The following is a 21,908-nucleotide window of genomic DNA, read 5'->3' on the forward strand; positions in this document are numbered from 1 at the left end:
CCCAACAACATATTCATACATAAATTTCATTGAAAGTGTTTATCTTTTGCTTTTTGCCATTGATCAAAAACTTCATGCATACATGTTTATTTTCTGTCTTGCATATTAAACTCCAAATATTTCGTCTTTTAAGTCTTAACTAATCAGTAACCCACACAACTAAACTAGGCCGTGAGTCCTTTGGGAAGAACGATACTTGGTCTTACCAAGTTTATTACTTGAACGATTCGGTCATACTTGCCGATTGAAAAACAAGTTTGTGACATCATAATTTGGTGTTCATAAATTTGTCCATCAACATGACTTTTGTTATTTTACTATTATTATTGCTTTGATTGTTAAACTTTATTTTGTTTCTGTTTTCATTATTTTCCTTTTAATCACTTGTTTTGCTATTGTACTGTACTTGAATGAACTACATTGCTTTGATTCAACTATGCCATGTTTTGTGATAAGTATTGCTTTGTGATGTTCTAGTGTGTTGATTGATGTTGACATAATGCATGATGTGCTAATATAAAGGTGATAGCACACAGTGTATGTGATAACAGTTGAAAAACTGTTATTTTTATACTTAATTTTGATTTAAAACACAACATTTATAACTTAGAAACTAGCTTGGAATCATGCTTTTGCTTATGTTTTGGAAATAAGAGAGTTGGATAGGTTTTATGCTTGGTTTTCCTTGTTTTTGTAGGTTTTAAGATGAATTGAATGAAAGAAGTGAAGTAGTCAGAAGTTGGACTCAGAAAAGGAAGAACAAGTGCATAAAAGAAGAGCCGCAAGTACTGCTTAGCGCCACTTTTATCGTTGAGCGGCACTCTGAAGTCCCACAGTCAACGCTGAGGGGAAAAACTGTAGCTGAGCGTCAAAATAGAAGAATCGCCCTTATCGCTGAGCGGTAATTACCGTTGAGCGCCATTTTATTGGGCCTTGGGCCAATTTTCTGTAATTTTTAGGAAGCTATATAAGGTTTTACCCGAATTAGGGTTAGTATCTTTGGACAGAAAGAGGCGAAATCACACTTTCTTCACCTCTTGGAGGAGGATTTTGGATGCTCAAGCTCTATTCTTCATCTTCTAGGGTTCTAGCTTTCATTCTTTCATTGTTTTTCATTTAGTTTCACCATGTCTATGAGGAACTAAACCTTAATTGTTGTTGGGGAACCGATGTAATCCATTGAAACTCTCATGTATTGAATTGGTTCTTTAATCTATATGCTTTCTTTCATTAATTGTTAGGGTTTTCTTCTATACTCTATGCATGCTTTGTTTAACTCATTCCATTGCATGATCATTGATGTATTTGTATGGACACATATAAGTAAATCTAGAACTGAAGAAATTCTCCCAAGAGCAATATTGCCTAGACATAGGGATAGGAGGATTGGTTGCCTTTAAGCTTCTGTGCGAAAGTAATGCATGAATAATTGCTAGGGAGACAAGACATTGTAAACTAGTGATTAAGAGTAGGCTTTCTTCATCGAGACATCGGGTTTAAGGTAAATTAGAAAGTGACATTAACATTAATGAAGAAAGATGAATTCTTGAATACATGAGAGTGGATAGGATGAATCAGAAACCCCAACAACATAATCATTCATATTATAGATCAAACGTTTTTGCATCTTTCAGGTCTATTGATCAAAACTTTGTATTCATGTTTATTTTTCATAGTTCAACAACAATATTTTCAGTTACAAGTCTAAGATAATCAACAAATCACATAATTGTTTAGGCCGTGAGTCCTTTGGGAAACGATACTTGGTCTTACCTTTTTATTATTACTTGATACGATTCGGTACACTTGCGGAGGGTTAACAAGATTTTGGCGCCATTGCCGGGGACTCGTGGTTTAACTATTCTATTTGTTTGATTATTGATTAACTTTGACTTGAATTTTATCTTTTTGTTTATTCTTTTTATCTTTTATTTTTTTTTATTTTTTTATCTTTTTATCTTTTATTTTTTTATCTTTTATCTTTTTAGTTTATCTTTTCTATCTTTTTGTGCTAACAATTGTTTCTAGGGTTTTGTGTTCTTATGTATGCAGGATACAATTCGGACTAGGAGCAAGAAAACTTCGGAACCTTTTTTTGAAGGATTGGACGAAAGTAGAAGGAGAAGGAGGATCCGAACTTCTAGAGAATTATTTCCTTCTCCGGAAACACTTCTACAACCCTCACGACAAAGATCTAACCAGAGCACTAAAGAGATGGCCGAAGAGAACATTGTTACACGTACTCTGGCGGATTACACCAATGTTGTTGGCCCTCATCACTTTAATAGCATTACAAGGCTGAGGGTCAATGCTGCAAACATGGACGTGAAACCGGTGTTGATACAATTGGTAAAGAGCAAACAATTTAATGGGCTATCACATGAAAGTCCATATGAGCATCTAACCACATTCAATGAGATTTGCAACACTGTGAAGATCAATGGTGTGCTGGATGAAGCTATAAAACTTAGTTTCTTTCCTTTCTCATTGGGAGGCAATGCTAAGTTATGGTTGAATTCTTTTCCGGAGGGTAGGTTTGTTGAATGGTAAGCCGTGGTTTCAAAGTTCCTAAACAAGTACTTCCCACAATCCAAAATCAACAAAGGGAAGCAAGAGATTTCTTCTTTTAGACAAGCCATGGAGGAGACGCTCGGTGATAACAGTTGAAAAACTGTTATTTTCATGCTTAAAATTGATACTAAAAGCAACCTTTAACACTTAGAAACTAGCTTGGAATCATGCTTTTGGTCATATTTTTAGAAATAAGAGAGCTGGACAGGTTTATGCTTTATTTCAGTGTTTTATGCAGGTTTTAAGGTGAATTTGGTGAAAGAAGTGAAGAAGGATAGAGATGGATTCAGAAAAGACATAAAAAAGTGCAAAAGGAGAAGTCGCAACTACCGCTCAGAGGCAGTTTACCACTGAGCGGCACTTAGGAACTCACGTTGGATCCGCTGAGGGGTGAAAATGTCGCTGAGGGGGAAGAATCAACTCACGCACTTACCGCTGAGCGGCACTATTTTGGGCTTGGGCCTAATTTTCTGAAATTTTACGAATAGTATATAAGCCTTAGGTGTTCCTAGGGTTTGTATCTTTGGCTGGGAGGAAGCAAAAACACACTTTTCACCCCTTGGGGGTAGATTAGGATATGGTGACGGCTCTCCTCTTCTCTTTCTAGGGTTTTTCTATCTCTTTCACTATTTCATTATTGTTCATCTAGTTTCACCATGAATATGGTGAACTAAACCTTGTATTGTTGTTGGGGAATCAATGTAGTGTTGTGAAACTCTCATATATGGAATTTGTGTTTTAACATCTTATTTTAAGATACATGCTTTCTTTTATCATTAGTTAGGGTTTTTCCTCTTTGCTTAAAGCTTGCATTGTTTAACTCATTCAATGCCATGATTATTGATTTTTTCGATATGGGAATGTACGGGGAAATCTAGATCCGGGGAAATTCTCCCAATAGCATATTGCCTAGACATAGGAATATGAGAGTTGGTTGCCGTTAAGCTTCTGCACTTCAGAATTAATTATTAGGGATGCTAGGAATTGTATGAACTCGTAATTAAGGATAGGCCTTCTTGCAAGGTGATTTAGAGAGTGGCATTAGCAATAGATGAAAAGAATGATGAATTCCTAAAAGTATATGAGAGTGGATAAGATTAAATTGATAACCCCAACAACATACTCATCCATCTAATTCATTAAAGTGTTTGTATTCCTCTTTTCCATTGATCAAATTCATGCATACATGTTTAATTACTGTCTTTTGCATTTAAAACCTCCAATCAATTGTTCACAAGTCTCAACATCAATCAATCATAAGCATCATTCAGCATTACTTATCACACAATCACAGTTAATAGCAAACCATCATAACAAACCAGGTGTTCAATAGAGTACATCAAACCCTAATCTAAAAACAAATAATGCTTCCAGAATACTGGGTTGCCTCCCAGCAAGCGCTTGTTTAACGTCACGAGCCTGACCCAAACTTTCAAGGATCAACCAACAACATCATTGTGGAAAATTGTTGCACCTCTCCCCCTAGATAGGGTTTGAGACGTTGACCATTCACCACCCAACTTCTCTGTGGATCATCAGCAGCTGGATTAAATATTTCAATTGCTCCATGCGGATGCACTTCTTTTATCACATATGGTCCTGACCATTTTGATTTCAGCTTCCCAAGAAATATCTTCAATCTTGAATTGAACAATAATACCTGTTGTCCTGGATTGAAAACTCTATTCACCAACTTCCTCTCATGATAAAATTTAATTTTGTCTTTGTAAGCCTTGGATGAATCATATGCATGTAATGGCATTTCTTCAAGCTCCAAAATCTGCCGTCTGCGTGTGCATTGAGTTTCATAAGGATCAAAATTCAAGAATTTCAAAGCCCATAATGCTCTATGCTCCAATTCTACTGGCAAATGGCATGCTTTCCCATAGACTAATTGAAATGGTGATAATCCCATAGACGTCTTCATTGCTGTCCTATAAGCCCAAAGAGCATCATCCAATTTGAGAGACCAATCCTTTCTTGATGAAGTCACTGTTTTTTCCAGGATTCTTTTTATCTCCCTGTTAGACACTTCAGCTTGTCCATTGGTTTGTGGATGATAAGGTGCAACTACCTTATGTTTTACTCCATAGTGTTTGAGTACTTTCTCTAGCTGATAATTGCAAAACTGAGATCCTCCATCACTGATCAACACTCTTGGAGTGCCAAAGCGTGAAAATATCTGCCTCTTCAGGAATTTAATTACCGTGCTAGCATCATTTTTAGGACAAGCTAATGCTTCCACCCATTTACTCACATAATCCACTGCTACCAGAATATATTCATTGTTGAAAGATGGAGGAAAAGGTCCAACAAAATCAATACCCCAACAATCAAAAGCCTCAACCTCTAAAATACCTTGTAAAGGCATCTCATGACGTTTAGTAATTGTCCCTGCTCTTTGACATTTATCATAATTCCTAGCATGATTATGGGCATCTTTAAATAAAGTTGGCCAATAAAACCCTGATTGAAGGACTTTTGCTGCTGTTCTTTCTCCATTAAAATGTCCTCCATAAGGTGAATCATGACAATGCCAGAGAATTCCTTCTGCTTCTTCATTTGTAACACATCTCCTTAGAAGATTATCTGCTCCAATTTAGAACAAATAAGGATCATCCCAAACAAACTGCTTGGCATCATGCAGAAACTTCTTTCTTTGTTGCCAAGTTAAGTCTTCCGGCATGACTCTTGCAGCTTTGAAATTCGCCATATCAGCAAACCAGGGCCTCTGCTGAATATACATGAGTGATTCATCTGAAAAAGATTCCCAGATTTCAGACTCCTTGCTAGTGACCTCATTGTTGACTAACCGTGACAAATGATCAGCAATTAAGTTCTCACTTCCTTTCTTATCACGGATTTCTACATCAAATTCTTGCAATAGTAGTACCCATCTAATCAGACGTGGCTTAGAATCTGGTTTTGTCAACAAATATTTGATAACTGCATGATCTGTATAGACAATCACCTTAGACCCAATAAGATAAGGTCTAAATTTCTCTAGAGCATATACAATGGCAAGAAATTCTTTCTCTGTGGTAGGATAATTCAATTGAGCATCATTCAGCACCTTGCTAGCATAATAAATTGGATGAAACTTTTGTTGTTTCCTCTGGCCAAGGACAACTCCTATTGCATAATCACTTGCATCACACATTAATTCAAAATTTTGATTCCAATCTGGCGCTACAATTACTGGAGCTGACACTAACTTCTTCTTCAATATGTCAAAAGCTTTCGGACAGTCTTCATTCATCACAAAAGGAGCATCCTTCATCAAAAGATTACTCAATGGTTTAGCAATTTTTGAGAAATCTTTGATAAATCTTCTATAAAACCCAGCATGACCAAGAAAACTTCTAATCCCCTTTACATTTGTTGGTGGAGGTAGTTTCTCAATGACTTCTACTTTAGCTTTGTCTACCTCAATTCCTTTAGCAGAGATTTTATGCCCCAATACAATTCCTTCAGTTACCATGAAATGACATTTCTCCCAATTCAAAACCAGATTTGTCTAAACACATCTTTTGAGGACAGTGTTCAAATTAGCCAAACATCTTTGGAAAGAATTTCCAAAAACTGAGAAATCATCCATGAATACTTCAATGCATTTTTCTAAGAGATCTGCAAAGATTGCCTGCATACACCTCTGAAACGTAGCTGGAGCATTACATAATCCAAAAGGCATCTTTCTATACGCAAAGATACCAAAAGGACAAGTAAAAACCGTCTTCTCCTGGTCTTTTGGATCTACCACAATTTGATTATATCCAGAATATCCATCTAGAAAACAATAGAAAGCCTGCCCTGATAACCTTTCTAGCATCTGATCCATGAAAGGAAGAGGAAAATGATCTTTCCTAGTAGCTTTATTCAGCTTCCTGTAATCAATGCACATACGCCAACCAGTGACTGTCCGAGTAGGAATAAGTTCATTCTTATCATTATAAATTACTGTCATCCCACCTTTCTTTGGAACCACCTGTACTGGACTCACCCATTCACTGTCAGAGATTGGATAGATGATACCAGCTTCTAGCAGTTTCAACACTTCTTTTCTGACCACCTCCTTCATAACAGGATTTAACCTTCTCTGTGGTTGAGCACTTGGTTTATAATCTTCTTCCATAAAAATTTTGTGCATGCAGTAAGTTGGGCTAATACCTTTAAGATCTGATATTGACCACCCAATTGCTTCTTTGTTGGCTTTCAGAATTTCTATCAATTGCTCTTCTTCTTGTAGAGATAAAGAGTTATTGATGATGACTGGCTTTGTTCCATCTTCTTCTAGAAACACGTATTTCAGATGTGATGGCAATCTTTTTAATTCTGGTGTCTATGCTTTGACTGTTTCTTCCTTATCAATTATTTCGAATATTGGATCTTCCTCTGGACTCTTTTTCAATGTTTCCAAGTCCATCAGACATTCATCAATCAATTTCTCTTCTTCTTCATCTAAATCTTCACATGCATCAATGAGAGTTTTTTCCAATGGAGAAATATTTCGCACCATCCTTTCTTGCACCATACAAACTTCATCAAGTTCATCAAATTGAAAACATGCTTTGTCATCATTTGGATATGTCATGGCCTTGGATACGTCAAAAGTGACTTCTTCATCATCAACTCTCAATTTAAGCTTACCATTCTCTACATCAATCAAAACTCTAGCAGTCTTCATAAAAGGTCTCCCAAGAATAAGAGGAACATCACTAGTTCCTTCCATCTCCATCACAATAAAATCCACTGGGAATACAAATTTGTCAACCTTCATTAGAACATCTTCAACCACTCCATATGGATATTTAAGAGACCTGTCCGCCAATTGAAGAGCCATTCTGGTTGGTTTAATTTCCAGCCCCTGAATTGTTCTGCACATGGATAGCGGCATTAGATTAATGCTAGCTCCCAAATCAATCAATGCTCTTCCAACTGTCATATCTCCTATGGTGCATGGAATAGTGAAGCTTCCTGGATCTTTAAGTTTAGGAGGTAGTTTCTGTATGATTGCACTGCAGTTACCCTGTATATTTGAGGGACAAATTTATGAACACCAAATTATGATGTCACAAACTTGTTTTTCAATCGGCAAGTATGACCGAATCGTTCAAGTAATAAACTTGGTAAGACTAAGTATCGTTCTTCCCAAAGGACTCACGGCCTAGTTTAGTTGTGTGGGTTACTGATTAGTTAAGACTTAAAAGACGAAATATTTGGAGTTTAATATGCAAGACAGAAAATAAACATGTATGCATGAAGTTTTTTATCAATGGCAAAAAGCAAAAGATAAACACTTTCAATGAAATTTATGTATGAATATGTTGTTGGGGGTCAATTTCATCTTATCCACTCTCATATATTTTAGGAATTCAACATTCAAATCATCATTGTTAATGCCACTCTCTAAAGTACCTTTCTAGAAGGCTTCTCCCTAATCACGAGTTCATACAATTCCTAGCATTCCTAATGATCAGTTCATAAGTGCAGGAGCTTAACGACAACCAATATCATATTGGGAGAAATTCCCCGGATCTAGACTTCCCCGTACGTGCCCGTATCGACAAAACCAATAATAATGCATCGAATGAGTTAAACAATGCAAGCATTAAACAAAGAGGAAAAACCCTAACTAATGATGAAAGAAAGCATAGATCTTAAATAAAAGATGTAAAAACAAATTCCATATATGAGAGCTTCAAAAGATTACATTGATTCCCCAACAAACATACAGAGTTTAGTTCACCATATTCATGGTGAACCTAGATGAATTACAATGAAAGAATGAAAGAATAAACCCTAAAAAGGTGAAGAGGAAGACTCAGCATCCAAGATCCTCCTTCAAAGGGGTGGAAGAGAGAGTGTTTGCTTCGTTTCTGCCAAAGATACCTAACCCTAGGAAACCCTAAAGCTTAAATACCATTCATAAATTACAAAAACTTAGGTCCAAGCCCATTAAAGTGCCGCTCAGTGATGGACAAATTTGTAAGCACCAAAATATGATGTCACAAACTTGTTTCACAATCGGCAAGTATGACCGAATCGTTCAAGTAATAAAACTTGGTAAGACCAAGTATCGTTCTTCCCAAAGGACTCACGGCCTAGTTTAGTTATGTGGTTTCTTGATTAACTAAGACTTACAAACGAAATATTTGAGTTTAAAATGCAAGACAGAAAATAAACATGTATGCATGAATTTTGATCAATGGCAAAGACAAAAGATAAACACTTTCAATGGAATATATGAATGAATATGTTGTTGGGGGTCAATTTCATCTCATCCACTCTCATATATTTTAGGAATTCAACATTCAAATCATCATTGTTAATGCCACTCTCTAATGTACCATTCTAGATGGCTTCTCCCTAATCAAATAGTTCATACAATTCCTAGCATTCCTAATGATTAGTTCATGAGTGCAGGAGCTTAAAGGCAACCAATAGAATATTGTCAGTATAATATTGGGAGAAATTCCTCGGATCTAGACTTCCCCGTACGTGTCCGTATCGACAAAACCAATAATCATGCATTAGAATGAGTTAAACAATGCAAGCATTGAGCAAAGAGGAAAAACCCTAACTAATGATGAAAGAAAGCATATGTCTTAATTCAAAGATGTACTCAACAGATTCCATATATGAGAGCTTCAAGAGATTACATTGATTCCCCAACAAACATACAAGGTTTAGTTCACCATATTCATGGTGAACCTAGATGAATAACAATGAAAGTATGAAAGAATAAACCCAATAAAGTGGAAGAGGTAGCCTGAGCATCCAAGATCCTCCTTCAAAGGGGTGAAAGAGAGAGTGTTTGCCTCGTTTCTGCCAAAGATCTCTAACTAAAGGACGTGCAAGCCCTTATATACTAATCTAGAGTTACAAAAGATTACAAAAGCCCAAGCCCAAAAAGTGCCGCTCAGCGCCATTTACCGCTCAGCGGTGGTTACGCGTCTTCTTTCTTCCCCTCAGCGGCCATTTGCCCCTCAGCGGTTCCAACGCCACCTCTTGAGTGCCGCTCAGCGGTAGTTTGCCGCTGAGCGGTGCCTTCGACTTCTCTTTTTGCACTCTTTCTTGTCTTTTCTAATGTCCTCTCTCTCATTCTTCACTTCTTTCACCAAATTCACCTCAAAACCTGCACAAAAACACTCAAATCAAGCATAAACCTGTCCAGCTCTCTTATTTCTGAAAATATAAACAAAATGCATGATTTCAAGCTAGTTTCTAAGTCTAAAGGTTGCTTTTAGTATCACTTTTAAGCATGAAAATAACAGTTTTTCAACTGTTATCACAACCCCAAACTTAGAACTTTGCTTGTCCTCAAGCAAACAAAATGTAACTCCATCTCCAACCAATTCATATGATGGTTCACTCATTCAAAATCCTCTTTTCAAGATAAGTAATAACTTCACTCAAACTTATGACCAAGAGTTAATTCAAGATGTGCACATGCTTTAGTGTTCACAAAGTCATTTAAGTTCCAACAAATGCTATTTTTCATGAATGATCAATCAATTAAGCATGGATGTTCATGTGCTTATGGAATCTTTCCTCACTAGGTAAAGTGTTTCACTCAACACACAAGTGTATAAGAGGTAAAGTGTTTCACTCATTCACTCCACTATCACAATGTCACATGAATCAACTTTGCCTTTCATTTTACCACAATCAACAACATTCACAAGCATGCATCATCACAAGGACTTTTCAATGGCTTATAATGTGGCTGGGCTAACAAGAAAATTGGTTTTTCTGGATCACAAAATCCTTGAGTTAAGAGAATCATAACAACACAATTATTCTTATTCATTCCCAACTTTCTTTTGCCCTTTTTTTTTTTTGCATTTGCATTGAGCTTTGCTTCTTTTTCTTTTCTTTGCTTTTTCTTTGCATATTTTTACTTTTAGCTCTTAGCTCAATGCTTTTCCTTTTTCATGTTTCCCCAATAACCCCAAACTTGAACATTTAATAATACCACACAAGATCTTCTACTTAACTCAAGGTAAAGATTTTCAATCAAGGGTGTTCAGTGTATGTTTAAGGCTAAGGGTTCAAAGGATAGAACACAACGTGTTCTCTTTTAGTAGGCTAACTTTATGAATTTGGCCAATAAAATGGGTTTCAACAACACGGCCTTGATCATATGATGCAAAACAAGCAATTGATTCAATCATAGAAAACCTGGACAAAATCATTCATGCTTTCAAAGTAATAGCATTCAACAATAATAACTCTGGAGCTCAAAACCTCACATATAAGCTCATTCACATTTGACATGCACATCCTGCTTAATTTCACAATCACAATCATGATATTATGCATTTGTTCACAAAGCTTGTGAATCACCTGTATAAGCATTTTAATGTGCACATCATCTCAACATCAATCAATCAATAAGCATCATCAAGCATTACTTATCACACAATCACACTTAATAGCAAACCATCATAACAAACCAGGTGTTCAATAGAGTACATCAAACCCTAATCTAAAAACAAAAACAAATAAGTTCAGAAAACTTAAACCATAAAAGCATAATCATATGATAGCATTCATCAGTAAATGCTATCTCAGCTCCTCATCAGTCCGAGCTCTCTGTATCTTCCTCTTCCTCTTCATCATCATCTTCATCAAATGCATCCTCCTCCTCTGCTTCATCTTCCTCCATATCTCTGGCTGAAGCTTCAGCTGCTCCAGCTCCTCCATATACTGGTTCTTCTGGCCAAGCTACCACATTATGGAATTCATCCATAGTCCACCTGTGTGCTGGAGGGGTATCATACATCCCCACTATCATCTCAGCCGTTGCCACCTGCCCTCTGTGGATGGACTGCAACTGAGCACCTATAAGAGACATATACATGTCCCTCATCTGGAATGGTTCTACCTCATGAGTATCAGCAGAAGTCCTGCCCTGTGCTGGCCTTCTCTCTCTACGAGCCTGGCGTGGTGGAACTGGCTGGGCTGCCTCCTCACCTCCACAGTACTGTCTGTAATAGGCCTCATCTATAGCTTTTCTTGGCCTCTCAAATGGTGGAACAGAAGTATCCACCCCAGCTAGCTTGCAAAGGTGAGTGATCAAAGAAGGATGTCCCAGTGGTGCTTTGTTGTTTGAGGTGTTAGCACACACACTAATCTCATCAGCTATCACCTGCCCAATATTAACATTCAAGTTTCTGATAGCACAATAGATGAATAGTGCCCTGCTGAGAGTGATATCTGACACATGTGAGCATGGCTGAATGTTGGCATGAGAAAATGCCATCCAATACTTTGCAAGAGGAGTCAAGTCTGTCCTCCTAATGTTAACCACTGCTCCAGATCTATTCCTTTGAAAGTGTCCTCCAGGTATGCACAATACTCTCTCAACATCCTCAAAGTCAGCACCTTCCTCCATGCTAAGAGCAAACTGGCATTGCTCACCAGCCCACACAGTATCCAGAAAGTTATTGATGGAGTCAGAATCATACCTGATAGCATGGCCTCTAACATAGCCCAAAAAATTCTCAGCTGGATAATCACCAATCTTCTTTGCATTGGTGTAGAATTCTTTCACCACAGCTATGTTGGCAGGTGATGGATAAGTGGCTAGCTTCCCCCAATCATTCCCTAACACTTGCTCTCCAAATTGAGGAGCAAAGTTAGGTATCATTCCAACCTTTCTCTCCATTAGAAGTCTCCTGTCCTGAACCACCCTAAAGTGCTTCTCATGTTTCCTAGAGAGGAACCTGCCATTATGGGGCTGCTCTGGTTCCTTTTCCTTTCTCTTGGTTGCCATGGTTTTCAATCTCTTTCCTGAAGAGGATGCCATTCCTGCATTCAAACATAAATCCAAAACCACAGAACATGATGTTAATCATTAGTAAACACAAAACAAAACTCCTTTTGAAGCTAAACCACCGCTGAGGGCCAGAATTTCCCCTCAGCGCCACCAGTGCCACATTCAAACACGCAACAAACCAGAAAAAGCAAATCTGGCAGAGTGCCGCTCAGCGGTAAATGCCGCTCAGCGGTGATCTGCAGATTTTTGCATATCTCGTTTTTAAACTGTCCTAACTCCACCCAAATGCAATTTTCAGTTTTCCAGTTCATAATCAAGCAGTTTAATCGGTTCAAACATCAAATATATCATCAAATCATGCATAGAAATCAAAACCCCTAAATATTCATGCTTTGACAATCACAGTCAATTTCAAAAACCCTAGAATGAACAAAATGCATTTTACTTACTTGGGTGGAGATGCTAGATGATATGAGAATGCTTCCAAACTAGAATGCTCTCTTCCAACCCCAAACTTTGATAGCACACTAGTGTAAAAGTGAGTGGAAGAGAAATTTTCTAAAGAGGGAAGAGTAAAAAGATGTGGGAAACCTAAGAGGAGATATGTGGGAGTCTTAGTGCAGAGAAGAGCTTGAAAGAATGTAAAAACGCGCAGCTTAGGGTTTAAAAATACCCCAATGGGCTCGGGTTCCGCTAAGGGGAACTTAAGCCCATCTGCGATAGTACCGCTCAGCGGCACTTTCTTGATGTGCCCTTCTCCTTCTTTTCTTGACCTACGTGCCTTCCTAGCATACCCCTCATAGGTTCCCTGCAATTCAATGTTAAAAATGCTTATGCAAATCCTAAAAATAAACAAACAGAAAACAATCAATCAACTGGGTTGCCTTCCAGGTAGCGCTTGTTTAACGTCACGAGCCTGACCCAAAATCCACCAACACCCATCAGTAGGTGTTTCAAACTTACCAGCACCCATCAGTAGGTGCAAAATCTTCTCACCAACACCCATCAGTAGGTGTTATAAACTTAGTATCCTTCAGTAGATACTTAACCACCTAGCATCCTTCAGTAGATGCTAAATCCATCAAAATAATGTTTACAAAACTAATGTTCACAAATTAAAAATTACAAAACCAAATCAAAAGTTTTTAAATTCACTGGGTTGCCTCCCAGCAAGCGCTCTTTTAATGTCATTAGCTTGACCCAGTAAAGCTCAAGTTCCTTCTTCTTTTTCTTCTTCTTCCTACTGAACTTCTTCAGAAATTTGATCAAACCAGGAACCTGTTGCAGTGTCTCAATCATAGGAACTTTAATCTCCAATTTCTTGAAGATTTCCATGAAGCACTTAAATTTCTTTTCCTTCCTATGATTCTTCTTTAGATGAGGATGTGATTTTTCATGTGATTTCTTCTTCTTTCCTCTCATCTTCTTTTTCTTCCTTTTTCTCTCCCTAAATTTTCTCTTTTTCTCTTCTTTTAATTTTTTCTTCCTTTCTCTTTTTCTCCTCAACTTCTTTATCTTCACACAAATTTTCTTTCTCTCTTCTCTCTCAACCAATTCTTTTTCTTTTTCTTCATCTTTATCTTTCTCACTCAACTCTTCTTTCTCTTTTCTCTCTACCCTTTCCTCATCTCCCTCTAATTTTTCCTCATCAAGAATCTTGTCACTTTCAGTGATAATGACTTGCCCTTCCTCCTTAAGGTTAACATCAGTATTAACATCATCATTTAATATCTGACTAATGTGACGAAGTTGCATCTCCATTCTTTTACATGATTCTTCAATGCTTTTCTGAGTAGAGTCGGAATTTTTCAAAAATCGTTGAAGGGTGTCCTCCAACCTATCCAAACTTCCTGATAGAAAGGGTTGTTGCTGCCATTGTTGTTGTGGTTGGTTCTCAAATTGTCCAGCAGCTTGCCAAAATTGGCTTTGATCCATGCTTGAGTGAGGTTCCCACCATTGGTTGAGATTACTTTGGTAGAATTGAGTGCCCCTATAGTTAAACTCTTGACCAAATTGCATTCTGCAGACATTAGGCACAAAACCCTAAAAACAATTGTTAGCACAAAAAGATATAGGAGAAGATAGAGATTCAAAAGATATAAGAAGATAAAAAATTTAGAAGATAGAATCAAATAAAATAGAATAAAACCTAATCTAAAAAATAAAATCTAATCTAAAAGATAAAATAAAATAAAATCTAACCTAACCTAAAAGATAGAATAAGAATAAAATAAAATCTAACCTAAAAAGATAAAAAGATAAAATCTAATAAAATAAAATAAAATCTAATCTAAAAAGATAAAATAAAATCAAATAAAAACCGAAAAATAAAAAACAGAAAATAAAAACAGAAAACAGAAAAACAGAAAACAGAAAAAATAAAATAAAATCAAATAAAATACAAACTGAAAAATATAAACAGAAAAATAAAATAAAAAAAAAATTCGAAATTTAAAATAAAATAAAAAAAATAAGTCAAAGATAATCAATAATCACACAAATTAACCAGTTAAACCACGAATCCCCGGCAACGGCGCCAAAAAACTTGATGGACAAATTTGTAAGCACCAAAATATGATGTCACAAACTTGTTTCACAATCGGCAAGTATGACCGAATCGTTCAAGTAATAAAACTTGGTAAGACCAAGTATCGTTCTTCCCAAAGGACTCACGGCCTAGTTTAGTTATGTGGTTTCTTGATTAACTAAGACTTACAAACGAAATATTTGAGTTTAAAATGCAAGACAGAAAATAAACATGTATGCATGAATTTTGATCAATGGCAAAGACAAAAGATAAACACTTTCAATGGAATATATGAATGAATATGTTGTTGGGGGTCAATTTCATCTCATCCACTCTCATATATTTTAGGAATTCAACATTCAAATCATCATTGTTAATGCCACTCTCTAATGTACCATTCTAGATGGCTTCTCCCTAATCAAATAGTTCATACAATTCCTAGCATTCCTAATGATTAGTTCATGAGTGCAGGAGCTTAAAGGCAACCAATAGAATATTGTCAGTATAATATTGGGAGAAATTCCCCGGATCTAGACTTCCCCGTACGTGTCCGTATCGACAAAACCAATAATCATGCATTAGAATGAGTTAAACAATGCAAGCATTGAGCAAAGAGGAAAAACCCTAACTATTGATGAAAGAAAGCATATGTCTTAATTCAAAGATGTACTCAACAGATTCCATATATGAGAGCTTCAAGAGATTACATTGATTCCCCAACAAACATACAAGGTTTAGTTCACCATATTCATGGTGAACCTAGATGAATAACAATGAAAGTATGAAAGAATAAACCCAATAAAGTGGAAGAGGTAGCCTGAGCATCCAAGATCCTCCTTCAAAGGGGTGAAAGAGAGAGTGTTTGCCTCGTTTCTGCCAAAGATCTCTAACTAAAGGACGTGCAAGCCCTTATATACTAATCTAGAGTTACAAAAGATTACAAAAGCCCAAGCCCAAAAAGTGCCGCTCAGCGCCATTTACCGCTCAGCGGTGGTTACGCGTCTTCTTTCTTCCCCTCAGCGGCCATTTGCCCCTCAGCGGTTCCAACGCCACCTCTTGAGTGCCGCTCAGCGGTAGTTTGCCGCTGAGCGGTGCCTTCGACTTCTCTTTTTGCACTCTTTCTTGTCTTTTCTAATGTCCTCTCTCTCATTCTTCACTTCTTTCACCAAATTCACCTCAAAACCTGCACAAAAACACTCAAATCAAGCATAAACCTGTCCAGCTCTCTTATTTCTGAAAATATAAACAAAATGCATGATTTCAAGCTAGTTTCTAAGTCTAAAGGTTGCTTTTAGTATCACTTTTAAGCATGAAAATAACAGTTTTTCAACTGTTATCACTCAGCGGTAAATTTCCGCTCAGCGGTAAGTGCGTGTCTTGTTTTCTCCCCTCAGCTGCCATTTTGCCCCTCAGCGGATCTCCCGTGAGTGCCTGAGTGCCGCTCAGCGGTAAACTGCTGCTGAGCAGTGACTTCGGCTTCTCCTTTTGCACTTTTTGATGTCTTTTCTGATTTCATCTCTCTCCTTCTTCACTTCTTTCACCAAATTCACCTTAAAACCTGCACAAAAACACTGAAATCAAGCATAAACCTGTCCAAGCTCTCTTATTTCCAAAAATATACAGAAAAGCATGATTTCAAGATAGTTTCTAAGTGTAAAGGTTGCTTTTAGTGTCAATTTTAATCATGAAAATAACAGTTTTTCAACTGTTATCACAACCCCAAACTTAAAACTTTGCTTGTCCTCAAGCAAATAAGATGTAACTCTATCTTTAAACCAATTCATATGATGATTCACTTCATTCAAAAATCTTCTTTTCAAGATAAGCAAAAACTTCACTCAAACTTATGACCAAGAGTTCGATCAAGATGTGCACATGCTTTAGTATTCACAAAGTCATTTAAATTCCAACAAATGCTATTTTCATGAATGATCAATCAATTAAACATGGATGTTCATGTGTTCATGTGATATTTCCTCACTCAGTCAAGTGTTTCACTCACACTCAAGTGTATAAGAGATGATCACTCATTCACTCTACTATCACAATGTTACATGAATTAACTTTTCCTTTCATTTTACCACAATCAAAAACATTCACAAGCATGCATCATCACAAGGACTTTTCTATGGCTTATAATGTGGCTGGACTAACAAGAAAATTGGTTTTTCTGGATCACAAAATCCTTGAGTTAATAGAATCATAACAACACAATCATCTTATTCATTCCCAACTTTCTTTTGCCTTTGCATTGAGCTTTGCTTCTTTTTCTTTTCTTTTCTTTTTCTTTGCATATTCTTACTTTTTTTAACTCTTAGCTCAATGCTTTTCATGTTTTTCCCAACAACCCCAAACTTGAATATTTAACAATACCACACAAGATCTTCTACTTAACTCAAGGTAAAGATTTTCAATCAAGGGTTTTCAGTGTATATTCAAGGCTAAGGGTTCAAAAGATAGAACACACAGTGTTCTCTTTTAGTGGGCTGATTTTATGAATTTGGCCAATAAAAAGGTTTTCAACAAATGGCCTTGATCACATGATGCAAAACAAGCAATTGATTCAATCATAGAAAACCTGGGCAAAATCATTCATGCTTTCAAAGTAATAACATTCAACAATAACAACTCTGGAGCTCAAAATCTCACATATAAGCTCATTCACATTTGACATACACATCCTGCTTAATTTCACAATCACAATCATGATATCATGCATTTGTTCACAAAGCTTGTGAATCATCTGTATAAGCATTTTAATGTGCACATCATCTCAACATCAATTAATCATAAGCATCATTCAACATTACTTATCACACAATCACAGTTAATAGCAAACCATCACAAGAAACCAGGTTTCAAATAGAGTACATCAAACCCTAATCTAAAAACAAAAACAAATAAGTTCAGAAAACTTAAACCACAAAAGCATAATCATATGATAGCATTTATCAGTAAATGCTATCTCAGCTCCTCATCAGTCTGAGCTGTCCTCTGTATCTTCCTTTTCCTCTTCATCTTCATCATCTTCAAATGCATCATCATCATCAGCTTCATCTTCTTCCATCTCTCTAGCCGAAGCTTCAGCTGCTCCAGCTCCTCCTCCATGCACTGGCTCCTCTGGCCAAGCTACCACATTATGGAATTCATCCATAGTCCACCTGTGGGCTGGAGGTGTATCATACATCCCCACAATCATCTCAGCAGTGGCCACCTGCCCTCTGTGAATGGACTGCAACTGAGCCCCTATAAGAGACATATACATGTCCCTCATCTGGAATGGCTCTGCTTCATGTGTCTCAGCAGATGTCTGGCTCTGTGCTGGCCCTCTCTCTCTACGAGCACGGCGTGGTGGAACTGGCTGAGCTGCATCATCACCTCCACAGTACTGTCTATAGTAGGCCTCATCAATAGCTTTTCTTGGCCTCTCAAAAGGTGGAGCAGAAGTGTCCACAGCTATCTTGCAAAGGTGCGTGATCAAAGAAGGATGTCCTAGTGGTGCTTTATTGTTTGAAGTATTAGCGCACACACTAATCTCATCAGCTATCACCTGCCCAATATTAACATTCAAATTTCTGATAGCACAATAAATGAAAAATGCCCTGCTGAGAGTAATATCTGACACATGTGAACATGGCTGAATGTTGGCATGAGAAAACGCCATCCAATACTTTGCAAGAGGAGTCAAATCCGTCCTCCTAATGTTAACCACTGAGCCAGATCTATTCCTTTGGAAGTGTCCTCCAGGTATACACAGTACTCTCTCCACATCCTCATAATCAGCACCTTCCTCCATGCAAAGAGCAAACTGGCACTGCTCACCAGCCCATACAGTGTCCAGAAAGTTATTAATTGAATCAGGATCATACCTGATAGCATGGCCTCTAACATAGCCCAAATAATTCTCAGCTGGATAATCACCAATCTTCTTTGCATTGGTGTAAAATTCCTTAACCACAGCTATATTGGCAGGTGCAGGATAAGTGGCTAGCTTTCCCCAATCATTCCCTAACACTTGCTCTCCAAATTGAGGAGCAAGGTTAGGTATCATTCCAACCTTTCTCTCCATCAGAAGTCTCCTGTCCTGAACCACTTTAAAGTGCTTCTCATGTTTCCTAGAGAGGAACCTGCTAGAATGGGGTTGCTCTGGTTCCTTTTCCTTTCTCTTGTTTGCCATGGTTTTCAATCTTTTTCCGGATGAGGATGCCATTCCTACATTCAAAACACAAAACCAAACCACAGAACATGATGTTAATCATTAGTAAAACACAGAACACAACTCCTTTCGAAGCTAAACCACCGCTGAGGGCCAGAATTTCCCCTCAGCGCCACCAGTACCACATTTCAGATCACACAAAACCAGAAAAATCAAATCTGGCAGAGTGCCGCTCAGCGGCAGTTTACCCCTCAGCGGTAACTCTGCAGATTTTTGAAAAACCTCTTTTAAAGCTTTCCTAACTCCACCCAAATGCAATTTTCAGTTTTCCAGTTCATAATCATGCAGTTTAATCGGTTCAAACATCAAATATATCATCAAATCATGCAAAGAAATCAAAACCCCTAAATCTTCATGCTTTGACAATCATATTCAAAATCAAAAACCCTAGAATGAACAAAATGCATTTTACTTACTTGGGTGGAGATACTAGATGCAATGAGAATGCTTCCAAGCTAGAATGCTCTCTTCCAACCCCAAACTTTGATGGCACACTAGTGAAAAAGTGAGTGGAAGAGAAATTTTCTTAAGAGGGAAGAGTGAAAAGATGTGGAAAACCTTGGAGAAGGTATGTGGGAGTGTTTGTGCAAAGAAAAATCTGAAAGTGTGAAAGAATACGCAGCTTAGGGTTTAAAAATACCCTAATGAGCTCGGGTCCCGCTAAGGGGAACTAAAACCCAATCTGCGAGAGTACCGCTCAGCGGTAAAGTACCGCTCAGCGGCACTTTCGTGATGTGTTCTTCTCCTTCTTTTCTTAACCTACGTGCCTCCTAAACATGCCCCCCACTGGTTCCCTGCAATTCAATGTTCAAAAATGCTTATGCAAACCCTAACTAAAACAAATCAACAAAAATATTCAATCAACTGAGTTGCCTCCCAGGTAGCGCTTGTTTAACGTCACGAGCCTGACCCAAAATCCACCAACACCCTTCAGTAGGTGCAAAATTTTCTTACCAACACCCATCAGTAGGTGTTACAGCCATTGTATCCTTCAGTAGATACTTAACCACCTAGCATCCTTCAGTAGATGCTATATCCAACAAAATAATTACAAAAAATAATGTTCACAAATTAAAAATTACAAAACCAAATCAACAGTCTTTAAATTCACTAGGTTGCCTCCCAGCAAGCGCTCTTTTAACGTCACTAGCTTGTCCCAATAAAGCTCATGTTCCTTCTTCTTTTTCTTCTTCTTTCTACTGAACTTCTTTAGAAATTTGATCAAACCAGGAACCTGTTGCATTGTCTCAATCATAAGAACTTTAATCTCCAATTTCTTGAAGATTTCCATAAAGCACTTGAATTTCTTTTCCTTCCTATGATTCTTCTTTAGATGAGGATGTGATTTTTCATATGATTTCTTCTTCTTTCCTCTCATCTTCTTTTTCTTCCTTTTTCTCTTCCTAAATTTTCTCTTTTTCTTTTCTTTTATTTTTTTCTTCCCTTTTCTTTTTCTTTTCAACTTCTTTATTTTCACACAAATTTTCTTTCTCTCTTCTCTCTCAACCACTTCTTTCTCTTTTTCTTCATCTTTATTTCTCTCACTCAATTCTTCTTTTTCTTTTCTCTCTATCTTTTCCTCATCGCCCCCTATTTTTTTCTCATCAAGAATCTTGTCACTTTCAGTGATAATGGCTTGCCCTTCCTCCTTAGGGTTAACTTCAGTATTAACCTCATCATTCAATCTCTGATTAATGGAATGAAGCTGCATCTCCATCCTTTTACATGATTCTTCAATGCTTTTCTGAGTAGCGTCAGAATTTTTCAAAAATTGTTGAAGGGTGTCATCCAAACTTCCTGATAGAAAGGTTTGTTGCTGTTGCTTGTTAAATTGCCCAGTTTGTCCAGCTTGCCCACTTTGTTCCTGACCAATACTTGGGTGTGGTTTCCACCCTTGATTGTAGCTCCCTTGACGGTACTGATTGGTCATGTAGTTTACATCCTCTACGGCTTCAACTGGAAAGGCACATTGACCATTGATATGGTCACCTCCACACAATTCGCATAATTGGGATTGTACCTGTGCAACAGTCTTTAACTCTTGTGGCAATTGTTCAAGTATCTTTGAGAGATTCTCCAATTGTTGAGTTATTAACTTGTTCTGAGCTATCAAGGCATCATTGGATTGCAACTTTAGAACTCCTTTTTGTTGAATAGGAGCTCCTCTTTCACTGTTCCACTTATTAGTAGTCATGTTTTCAATTATTTCTGTGGCTTCCTCTGGAGTCTTCCATTTGATATTCCCTCCAGCTGAGGCGTCAAGCATCATCTTGGTTTGTGAACCAAGACCTCCAAGGAAGATTAGGACTACTTCTCCTTCATTAAATCCATGCTTGGGAGTCTTTCGTAATAGGCTTTTATACCTGTCCCATGCATGCCCCAGTGATTCTTCCATGCCTTGTCTAAATGAAGAGATCTCTTGCTTCCCTTTGTTGATTTTAAAGCTTTGTTGTTGCCATTGTTGTTGTGGTTGGTTCTCAAATTGTCCGGCAGCTTGCCAAAATTGGCTTTGATCCATGCTTGAGTCATGTTCCCACCAGTGGTTGAGATTACTTTGGTAGAATTGAGTGCCCATATAGTTAAATTCTTGACCAAATTGCATTCTGCAGACATTAGGCACAAAACCCTAAAAACAATTGTTAGCACAAAAAGATAGAGAAAAAAAAAATCAAAGGATATAATTGAAAAGATAAGAAGATAGGAAATAAAAACAAAAAAATAAAATAAAATAAAATAAAAAAAGAAAATAAAATAAAATAAAATAAAATCTAATCTAATCAAATAAAATAAAATCAAATAAAAACCGAAAAATA

This window comes from Vigna umbellata, chromosome 7, assembly GCF_029865625.1.
Source record: "Vigna umbellata cultivar VRB3 chromosome 7, Vumbellata_1.0, whole genome shotgun sequence".
NCBI lineage: Eukaryota > Viridiplantae > Streptophyta > Magnoliopsida > Fabales > Fabaceae > Vigna > Vigna umbellata.